Genomic DNA, 9,919 nt, shown 5'->3' on the forward strand with positions numbered 1-9,919 from the left:
AAGCTCAGCCAAAACTGCAACTACTCCTGTCTCTTACTTGAGAGACCATTGAGTCCAAACAAATTAAAACGGTGCAGATTAAAATTGTGTACTTTGGGATACTGCTGGTTGCATTTTCACTGAGTATTTTATGTGAACATTTTCTATTTGTTTGCATGCATGGCTCAGTGTGGGGGTAGTCAGAACTTCACCAGTGTTTTCCTTGAGTGGGTCCTGGGGAGTGAATGTGCCAGTCTTATTGGCACTTAACTGGGACTACTACAGCCTGTTTTCATAGAGAAGGTAGTCAAAGCAGGAATGCTATCTTTTTTTTTTTCCAAAGGTTCCCAATAAGTAAGTAAAAAAATCCACAGAGGGGAAGAAAGAGAGAGTTATTAGAAACTATTTATTAGGGAACTAATTTAGAGTAACTAATTTCTTCACCAGTAATGGGAGAGAGCCTGGACTGATGACGGCGCAGCGCCTGCACTGCTTGATCCGCGTGAGAAGGATGGGGCAAGGAACAGAAGCCAGCCATTGTCCTGGGAGATTGCTCTGCACTGTCACAGATAGAGCAAGTTATTTTAGAGTAAGTACTAAGCTTCAGTAATCTACAGCAATGAGGCTCTAGGATAAGAATGTCCTAAGCAATTAGTGAGTGAGGCCTGTTAGTGCTGATCCAGGTCACACAGTTCAGTTCTGCAAAAAAATTTAATCCCAGATAGCCCTGCTGCCACAAGTGCAGGAGAGCAGCTCTGCCTTAGCCTGTTAGAGCTGTCCCAAGCACGGGTCAGTGGGAAGGGCAAGGGAGGGTTTGCTCCTGGCAGGATCCTGCCTGTCCCCTGCTGAGCTGGGGCTGTGAGCTCTGCCTGTGGCGTTCCCCAGCGCGCAGCAGCCGGGCGGGCCCAGCCTGAGCCTCACCGTTAGGTGGTGGTCTAGAACAACGAGAGGAAAATGCTGACTGAGATGTTTGGAGCAGCACTAGGAACTTGGCTGCAGCTCTTCAGTGTAATGGGGACTAGTTTTTCAGTAGGGATTAGGGAAAGCAAATATTTTAGCATTAACTCTTTTTTCTTCCCCATCTTGAATTATTAGTGAGATGTGCCGCATCCTCATATGCATCATCTCCTGACACATGCAACATCAAAACCACCCTCGTCCTAAATTCTGTTAAAACTTCATAGTCTTCTATTCTTGTCCTGTTTTAACTCATCTGCTGGAAGAATTACACCCTGAAGACACTGAAAGAGGATGCAATGCTTTCCCAGTGTAGGGATCTGGCAGAACTGGGATTATTAAGGTGGTATGGGACACTAGGAGCAATATTGTATCAAAATGCAATAAAGTATCAAAAGCCCATAAATCCTTTTGGAAATGCTGGACCCAAAACTGAAAAAGCACATGTTACACCAGTAAAGAAAGTAAATTAAAAGCCTGTGGCTGAAACAGAACAAAACCACAGATTTTACAGGTTCTTTACAGGTCAAGTGCCAGTGTGGAGAGAATCACTAATGTTTTGAGATTTTGGCATCCCTTCTGACAGTAACCTGGGACTAGCTTGATGCTCAGCCACTGTTCCTGTGAGCACTTTCTGCTTGTGGGTACCTGCTCAGCAAAACCTCACCATCCTTGAGGCACTTCCATGAGACAATGGCCACCTTCAGCCTCAGACACATGGAGGGGCAACAGTAACAATAGGTACAAATAATACCAAAAAAACTTCCACTGAATCCAGTCTTAGATAATGTTCCCATTTTCTTATTGCTTCCCAGAGAGGTACAGACTAATCGTGCTGTGCCCAGTTTGCCTGCCAGGCCAGCAGACAGAGACTGCCTTCAGCTTCCTGAAAGGCCCATAGCACACTCTGTACCATGTGTTGTGGTTTAACCCCCTCAGGCACCTCAGCCCACACAGCAATTCACTGGCTCACTCCCCCCATGGTGGGATGAGGGGGAGAACTGGAAAAGTAAAAGTGATAAAACTCTTGGATCGAGGTAAAGACAATTTAACAGGTTAAACAAAAGCAAAGGAATGCAAGCCCAGGAATTTATTCACCACTTCCCCATGGGCCAGCAGCCATCTCCAGGACAGCAGTTTACACCACACCTAACGGTGACTTGGGAATCCAAACACCATCACTCAGAATGTTCCCCCTTCTTCCTCCTTCCCCCAGCTTTATCCACTGAGCATGACATTGTATGGCCTGGAATATCCCTTGGGGCAGGAGGGATGTCCCAGCTGTGTCCCCTCCCAGCTCCTGCTGCACCCCCAGCTTCCTCCCTGGCACGACACTGAGAGAAGCAGAAAAGGCCTTGACACTGTGAGCCCCACTCAGCAACAACAGAAACATCCCTTGTTATCAACACAGTTCCCAGCACAATGCTGAAACAGCCCTGAGCTGGTTACTGTGAAGAAAATTATCTCTACCCCAGCCAAAACCAGCACATTGAGAGTTTCCTAGTGTGCCTTTGAGTGATCCATTTGTTCCCCTCAGGAGTAACATGAATAGTGTGTGTCAGGTTACTCATGGTCAGCTTTAATCAAGCTTTAAGATAAAGCAGTAGTTGTTTAGAATTTTAGGCTTGAAAAATGGAACAAATGCTGACCAGGGAAAGCAGCAGCATGCACCATTAGAAGTCTGTTTATAGCTCCTCTGGGGCTGTGTCTGTCTTGGCTGAGTTGGCATCATGAGCCAGTCCCACAGAAATCATCCTTGTACAGATCTGACCTGGAATCTTCCTGAATCTGCACCTTTCCTGGCTCTGCTTCCTAAGCCTGACTGCTGATGTGCCTCAGAGCAGCCATCATGGACAGGCCAGGCCTCCCTTCTCACCTCCCTGCCCTTACACTGAGACATCACTAGATAAAACAGGTGACTTTTCCCTCCTGCCTGTTGCTTTTCTTTGTCTTTTGTTTTTCTTAATGCAGTCTTGCTTGATTTCAGCTTTATTTGTAATTGGAAGTAGCTTGTATACAGCTCTATAGCTTGGCTGGCTGCACTAAGGCAAGAAGGCAGAAGGACTAACAAGACAGCTCCTCCATGAGAGTATCAGGGAAGAGAGTAGTGAGCTCACAGTCCACAACAAACCAGTTGTTAAGAGATTTCACTCCATACAGTCCAAGCCCATCATCACCACCACAGCAGGTGGCAGGAAAGGTCAGGAGCAGCCACAGCAGATCTGACAGTGCCTGTAGGGCCAGCCTGGCCTGCAGTGATGGGACAGAGGTTGGGATGGAGATCTGCACTCATTTCCTCAGAGTTTATTCATGAGTTAAAGTGCTTCTCTCCCAGGCAGCCTGTAGGCTCTGGGGCAGTGTTTGACACAGGCTCAGCTGCTGCCAGAGCAAGCAGCAACCCCCAGTGGTGTGCACAGTGCAGCAGGTCCTGGTGCCCAGGGGCAGCACCAGAGGCACAAACTGAAACACAGGAGGCTCCCTCTGAACAGCAGGGAACACTTTCACTGAGGGTGACTAAGCACTGGCATAGGATCTATTTAATTTCTTATTTTTGTGAAATCAGCAGCTGTGCTGATTCCCAGCATGCCAGCTGCATAACACAGCAGGATTTCATTCTGGATAGGTTCCAGTCCAGCTGCTGATTACCTTTCAAAAATCACTAATTCAGTCATGTGCTATTTGTTAAGGCTTGAACATCTAACTAACTGCTGGTGAATCCAGGGCACTTTGTGGACAAATTAATTTAGGATTGTCATGCACACCTGATGCTGATCTGTAGCATTCAAAAATATGGTTTCATTTTCTGTAAGCAATTCTTACAGAGCTAATGTAGCATAGATTATTTTGTGCCACCAAAAAAAATGTGTAAGCTATACTAGAAAAGAAGGAAATTATACCAGGGTGTTGCCTACATTGACATCATGCATGAATTTTGCTTGCCATATAGGACCAATTTCTTTGAAAATTAGTGTATACATCTGAAAAAGAAACTATGACTTACAGTCAGTAAAGATTAAGGTTAAAAATTAATTACTGTGAAAGCATCATTCAAAGCTAGCTTATTTAGCATATATTCATTCAGAAATTAGAGCTCTTACGATGTTTCAATGGATTCTTTTTGTGTTTTTAAGTTAATCTTGGCTACAAACCCTCTCATAACAAGCCTGGTTAAAAGATAAATATGGTTTGAAGCCAGTGCAGAGTATAAATATACAGTTGCTGATATCAATCCTAATTTTGTCTCGTTTCAGAAAGGTCTTTACAGCTTAAGGATTCCCTGTTTAAATACCCATTTTGCTAAACTCTGGGGGAGGAAGGTGATCCTGGTGCAAGGTCAGTGGCAGTGGAATTGTGCTGAGGCAAAGGGACAGGAGCAGCTCTTTGTCAGAGGAACAAGCCCAGCTTCCTGGGGAAGGGGTTTTTTGTGCATTTGAATTCACTAAATCCGAAGTCAGAAGGAGCTTTCAGAAGCTAAGTCTGATTTGTGGAAGGACCAGAGAATCCTGGCCTTGAAGCTCTTGTTGGTCATGGAGACAAGCTGTGCTAGACTGCAGCTCCCTCTTAACTCTGCAACTCACCTTTCAAATCAAATCACCTCATGTTGGAACATCTCAGCATACAGAGAGCAAGGAGCCATGGTTGCCTTTGGAGAGTGTGCTCACCACTTCCAGAGGTTCTGGAGGCATCTCCCTTGCAGCCTGCATCCTCCCATCCAAGCATGGAGGTTACACATCCAGTTATGTTGTTTGTAAACAAATAAAACAGGCAACTGCCACCCTTTTTCTGCTTTTTAATATTGTCTTTAAGACTGGTCTCTGCAGAACATACAGCTTGCATAAATAAAGAACTGGACTGAAGTAAATGAGAGGTATAAATGGCAGGCAGGATCTTCTGAGCTTCAGCTGAAGGTGTCACAAGATTTCCCTTTACAGTGCTGGATTAGCTCCTCACCTTTTCTACATCTTCCAGTGAAGTGAATGCAGGGGCATTGCTCACATAAGAAAAATAACTGATGTTAAAACCTGGAAACTGCAGTCAAAACTTAGGAAGTGCTCTGGATTTCAAGTACTAAAGATCTTAGAGATTTCACTATGTGGGTACACTGTAATGAAGTCAGTTTTGATTTGCAAGAGTGAATTATACTGTAAAAGTAGAGTAGCAGTAAGATAGAAAGAACTTTAATTGAAGCCACCCTCTCAGGAGCACCAAGCCCTTGGCTGGCCTTGGCAGCTGTCATCCCCCTGTGTCTCTGTGCACGATCACTGCATAGGCAATGGAGAAACCTCATCATTTTAAACTTGAGGATGAAAGTAATCCTTATTTACAGTTACACCCAGTGAGCATTGTGCACAGGAAGTGTGTGATTATAAAAATACAGTTAGGACAAGTCTTACAAGTCTTCCCTACCTGACTGTAGCAAGACAAATCCTGCCTTTGGTGGATTAGGTAAACTGCAGAAATGCAGTGAAGCAGAGCAGACCATGGCTTTGTAAGGTTTGTGCAGAGCTGCTGCTTCTGGGGGCACAGCCAGGGTTTTGGGGGGTCTGAAGAGCCTCTTTAGATTCTCATAAAGCATGGAATCTCAGAGAAGAATTTTCATCTCAGTCAGGGCACTTTCAACTGGAACACAAGCAACATCTATTTTTACACCAAATAGTTTTGACAGGCAATATAGAGTAAAAAAATGTGTTCTGTTAGCAGCCATCATTGTTAAAGCCGTGGGGCTTGGTTTGCCCAAGTGGACATGCCTTATCCTGGGTCCTCCCAAGAGAAGGCACACCAGGCTGACAGATGTGCCACACAGCCTATGGAGGCCAGGCTGGCTGCCCTGGCACTTCTCCCTTGGCCCTGTATTTCCATGGTGCCTGTCTGAGCATCCCCTCCCCATCCTGTTCCCTCTGTCCCCTGCCCCACCTGCATGGCCATGGAAGGAAGGGCTGGGGACAGGAGCCTACGAGCACGAGGTGAGGGTGGAGAGGACATGGCCTGAGGCTCTGCAATGCCTGCACCACAGATGGTGTTCAGCTGCAGCCTGAGCTTAGGGGCAGGTGATCCATCCCACGAGCAGCAGCTACTGGTAAGCAGTGTCCCTCCTCTCCATGAAGCACAGGGCTCTGTCTTTGCACTGACAGCATCTCACACCAAATTTTGAAGCCTTGAGGCTACATTGCAGCAGACAGCTGGGAATTCAGAGCACAAAGTACTCACTTCTTCTGTATGAAAACATTCCTGCAGCCAGCAAAAGGACAGCTCTGCATAAGACAGAAGTCAATCCATCTTGGGAGGCAGGGCAGTATTTAATCATCAAAAGTAATGTAGAAGATATAATTTCAGAGGTTTTCAGTCAATCTGACAGGCATTGAAGGAAAGGGCTGCAGTGAACTCCCCCATTTCTGGCCAGCACTTTTGTAGTGCATTCAGATTTTTCTAGTCCCTCCTGCAAAGGCAACATAGAGTTCTGCAATTCTTTTAAGTAGCATCAAGGACATTGTGTTCCAGTTCCACATCCCTGATGTATCAATTAACTTGAGTGACTTGGAACTCTTACCTTGAAGCTGTGCACATAATGTTGACATTAAAAAAGAAAATGCTGCCAACATTTGTTGAAGTGCCAAAAAGAAAGTGCTCTGTTCAGGCTCACACCAACCACTCATTGTTCCCATCCTATCTCACAGGATAATCAGAAAGTGCCTGGGCTGATTCTCCACCCTTTCCTCATTTTCTCTGCAGGGAAGCATGAGATCAGCAGCTCTCTTCTTTTGTTCATTTTTGTCCTTTTCATGACTATTTGTTTTGATTTATTAGAATTTATTTTCTTAAATATTTTTTAAAAATCATGGGTATAATGTGTATAATGCACGAACTCCTGCAGCCGTGGCAAGCTGTCTCTGGAGACCCCCTGTAGCCAAGCTGACTCCCCAGAATTGTTCAGAGCACTTCAATGTTGAGTTTCTGGTCCAAATTTTGCTACAGAAATTTCCTCCTGGCTGTAGAGGCAGCACAGGGAGATTAACCTGTCTGGGCTAAAGAAAGCCTGGTGAAACAAGGCACCACTGCAGTGATTAGCAGATTTGTAATTGCTAATTTGGTATTCCAGTATTTAGTGATATCTCTGAAAATAGGAGGTGTTAGTGATATAGAAATATTTACAAATAGCTTCCAGCTAGCCAGTAAACATAGACACAAGTCTATTAGTTCCAGGAAACAAATTCCCTGCTCCTAACATGTAAATATAATAATCAAAAATAGCAACCAAAAGCAAGAAATCTGCAAGATTTAGGAGATATTTTAGGAAAATAGGAAGCACACTTTGCATAGTTATGTCATTAATTGCTGCAACTATTGGGACTGTTACTGCTTTTAAAGAGTTTGGTCACCATGCCAAGCCAATTTATTTTAATCTAATGTAATCAGGAATCACATCTGTACATTACAAAACCATGAGCACTAGCCATAAAAAAAAACAACCCTTGTTGGTGCAGAATTCTTTTTGGTAAAACTTCCAGTGCTTTACTCATAGAAACTCTGAGTCTCTGTTATCAATCCCTTCCTTTCCCAGCTGTATAGCAAATGCCTTAAACCAAATGGGATAAGAGCTTCTGGCCACAAGCTATTTTACACTGTTCAAGGCGAGACAGGCCAAAAAGAAAAGTGCCTGCAGTGAGGCTGGGTAGCCACTCTTCTGGCAGCACAATGTGTACTTTAACTGCTGGCAGAATAACAAAATGAAAGAACTTGAGGTCAAATCAATCCCCAGCCATAAATACCAGGCATTGACCTTAACAACACTCCTTTGGTACATCTAATAGCAAAATTGCATAGAAGGTGATATTTCCATTATGATTCATTTTCTCAGCCTCAGAGGTACCTATCATTGCTACCCTGTATTGCCTAGTTCCATGGATTCCCATTATTTTTTATCTAACTTCCAACCATTTTCTGGTGTTGTTTTTTTTTTTTTATTCTGTCAAAGCTACAAAGGAATATAGCCAGCATATGCAGAGTAATCTGAAAAAATTGTCAAAACTGACAAATTTCCAACTGTTGATCTTTTCATCTCTGCCAGATTCTACTGTAGAGTTGCCTTTCATTCTCCGTCCTATGCTGCTTCCTTCCCTCCCTGTGGGACAGCCACTCTCCTCATGAGGATTCCAGCAGAAAGGGAAGCAAGGCAAGCTTTCCATGCTCTGGTTGCACCCAGGGCTCCTGTGATGAGCAGGGAAGTTGTGTTCTCCACAGCAGTGCCCAGGGCTCTGTGGGTTTAGTGGATTTTATTTGCATGCCATGAGGGATTACTGTAATCTTCAGGTACACGAAGCAGAGGTAATTCACCTTTTAATCCATATTTAACAAAAGCCTTTCAACACATCTCTGTAGTGCAGCTGACTGTCTTTGGCATTTGAGCACCAAATGCTATTGTGGATAAAGGATAGAAGTTCTGGAACTCTGGGAACGCTGGAGTTTAGAGCTCAGGCGTTCTGCATGGAACTGATTTCTGTCTGTATGTTACTGTCCTGAGCTAGGAATGGCACACAGGGCTGCAGATCAGCCCAGCCTAAGCATAAACACAGCTGTAAATTAGCACAGTAAATTAAATAAAAAAAAGAAAGAAAAAAGAAAAAAGGAGGATGAGAAAGAACAAACAACAAAAAACAAGGTGGGAGTGGGAGGAGGAGTCAAAGTAAAATGAGCTTCAAGCCAAAGAGGCTGAGGAGAATCACACAGGCATCCATCACCACCAGCCCAGCCTCAGCAGCAGGGAAAGGGGCAAAAACAGGGGTTAGCACCCACATCTCCTTCTTGCTGAAGCCAGGGGAGGAGCATGGATTGCTGGCAGCACTGAGGGAATATCAGCTCACAGAGATGTGCAGGGTGGTGCTGAGGATGCTCTGACCTGGCTGCAGGGATTGTTTTCATTTGAGGGGAAGCTGAGAAGGTCTCTTCAGAGGGTGACCACAGACCCCACTGAAAAACTCAGGGTCCCTTTTATTCTCCCTTAAACCCCTTAAACACCTTACAGACTGTGTTAGGAAATGCCACATGCCCTAGGTCCCAGTGGGTAAGTTCCAGCTGAGCAGGGAGCAGCCCTGGAAACACCAGGAAGAGAAGGAAGGATTAACTCAGGGGCACAGATTCAGGTTCAGGCTGCAGGGGATGCAGAGAAATCTAAACTTCTTGGAGGCAAAAGAGAATTTCTCCACCACTGAATCAAAACCACTCTGGCCACTGTCCCCAAAGCCAATTTCCTTCACTTCTCCAGTGCAATGTGGCTTTTACTGGAACTTCAAATGTGAGTGCTAGCACTGATGCATCTGAGGAGCAGACCTTTGAAAGTGTGGCTGAAAATAATTTTGGCAAGGTTTTAAAGTGAATTTCACTGGATGTGTGATCTAAAATCTTAGCAGTCTGGCCCTGACTGAAGTAATGGAAGTGAACAACTATTCTTCGGTAAAATAAATGCTGTGCAGGACATGAACACAAGGTCCAGGAGGCAGAACAAAATTTGCAGCCCAAGAAAGTGTTTAGTCTCCATAAAAGCCTGAGATGATGGCATACACACAAAAGGACCAGGATCATGGCTTTTTGGCAATAGAAACTGGTTCACTAGGTTACCACTTTCTACAGACAGCAACAGCCAGCCAAATCCCAGCTTTGAACATAAACTATCATGGTCCAGTTTCTTGATAGTGTGTTAGAAATCATGCTTTCCAAACTGGCCTTCTGGTTTAGTAAGCTTCTGGGATAAAGCAGCTTTAATCATCAAAGAATTCAAGATGAAAAAAAGAGAGAATTTGTTTAATGTGTTTGATTACATAATTGAGGCTATGGGTAAAATGGGATCAAATCACCTGAATAAATGCACTTCCATGTTCAATAGTATTCTCTAAGAGCAAAGATGGCATCATCTTAAGAGCAATATTAGTTTTGAGATATGTGCATATTTGAGATCAGTATTTCATAAGGCTTGAAAGTTCTCATTCTG

This window comes from Agelaius phoeniceus, chromosome 1 (genome assembly GCF_051311805.1).
Source record: "Agelaius phoeniceus isolate bAgePho1 chromosome 1, bAgePho1.hap1, whole genome shotgun sequence".
Classification (NCBI taxonomy): domain Eukaryota; kingdom Metazoa; phylum Chordata; class Aves; order Passeriformes; family Icteridae; genus Agelaius; species Agelaius phoeniceus.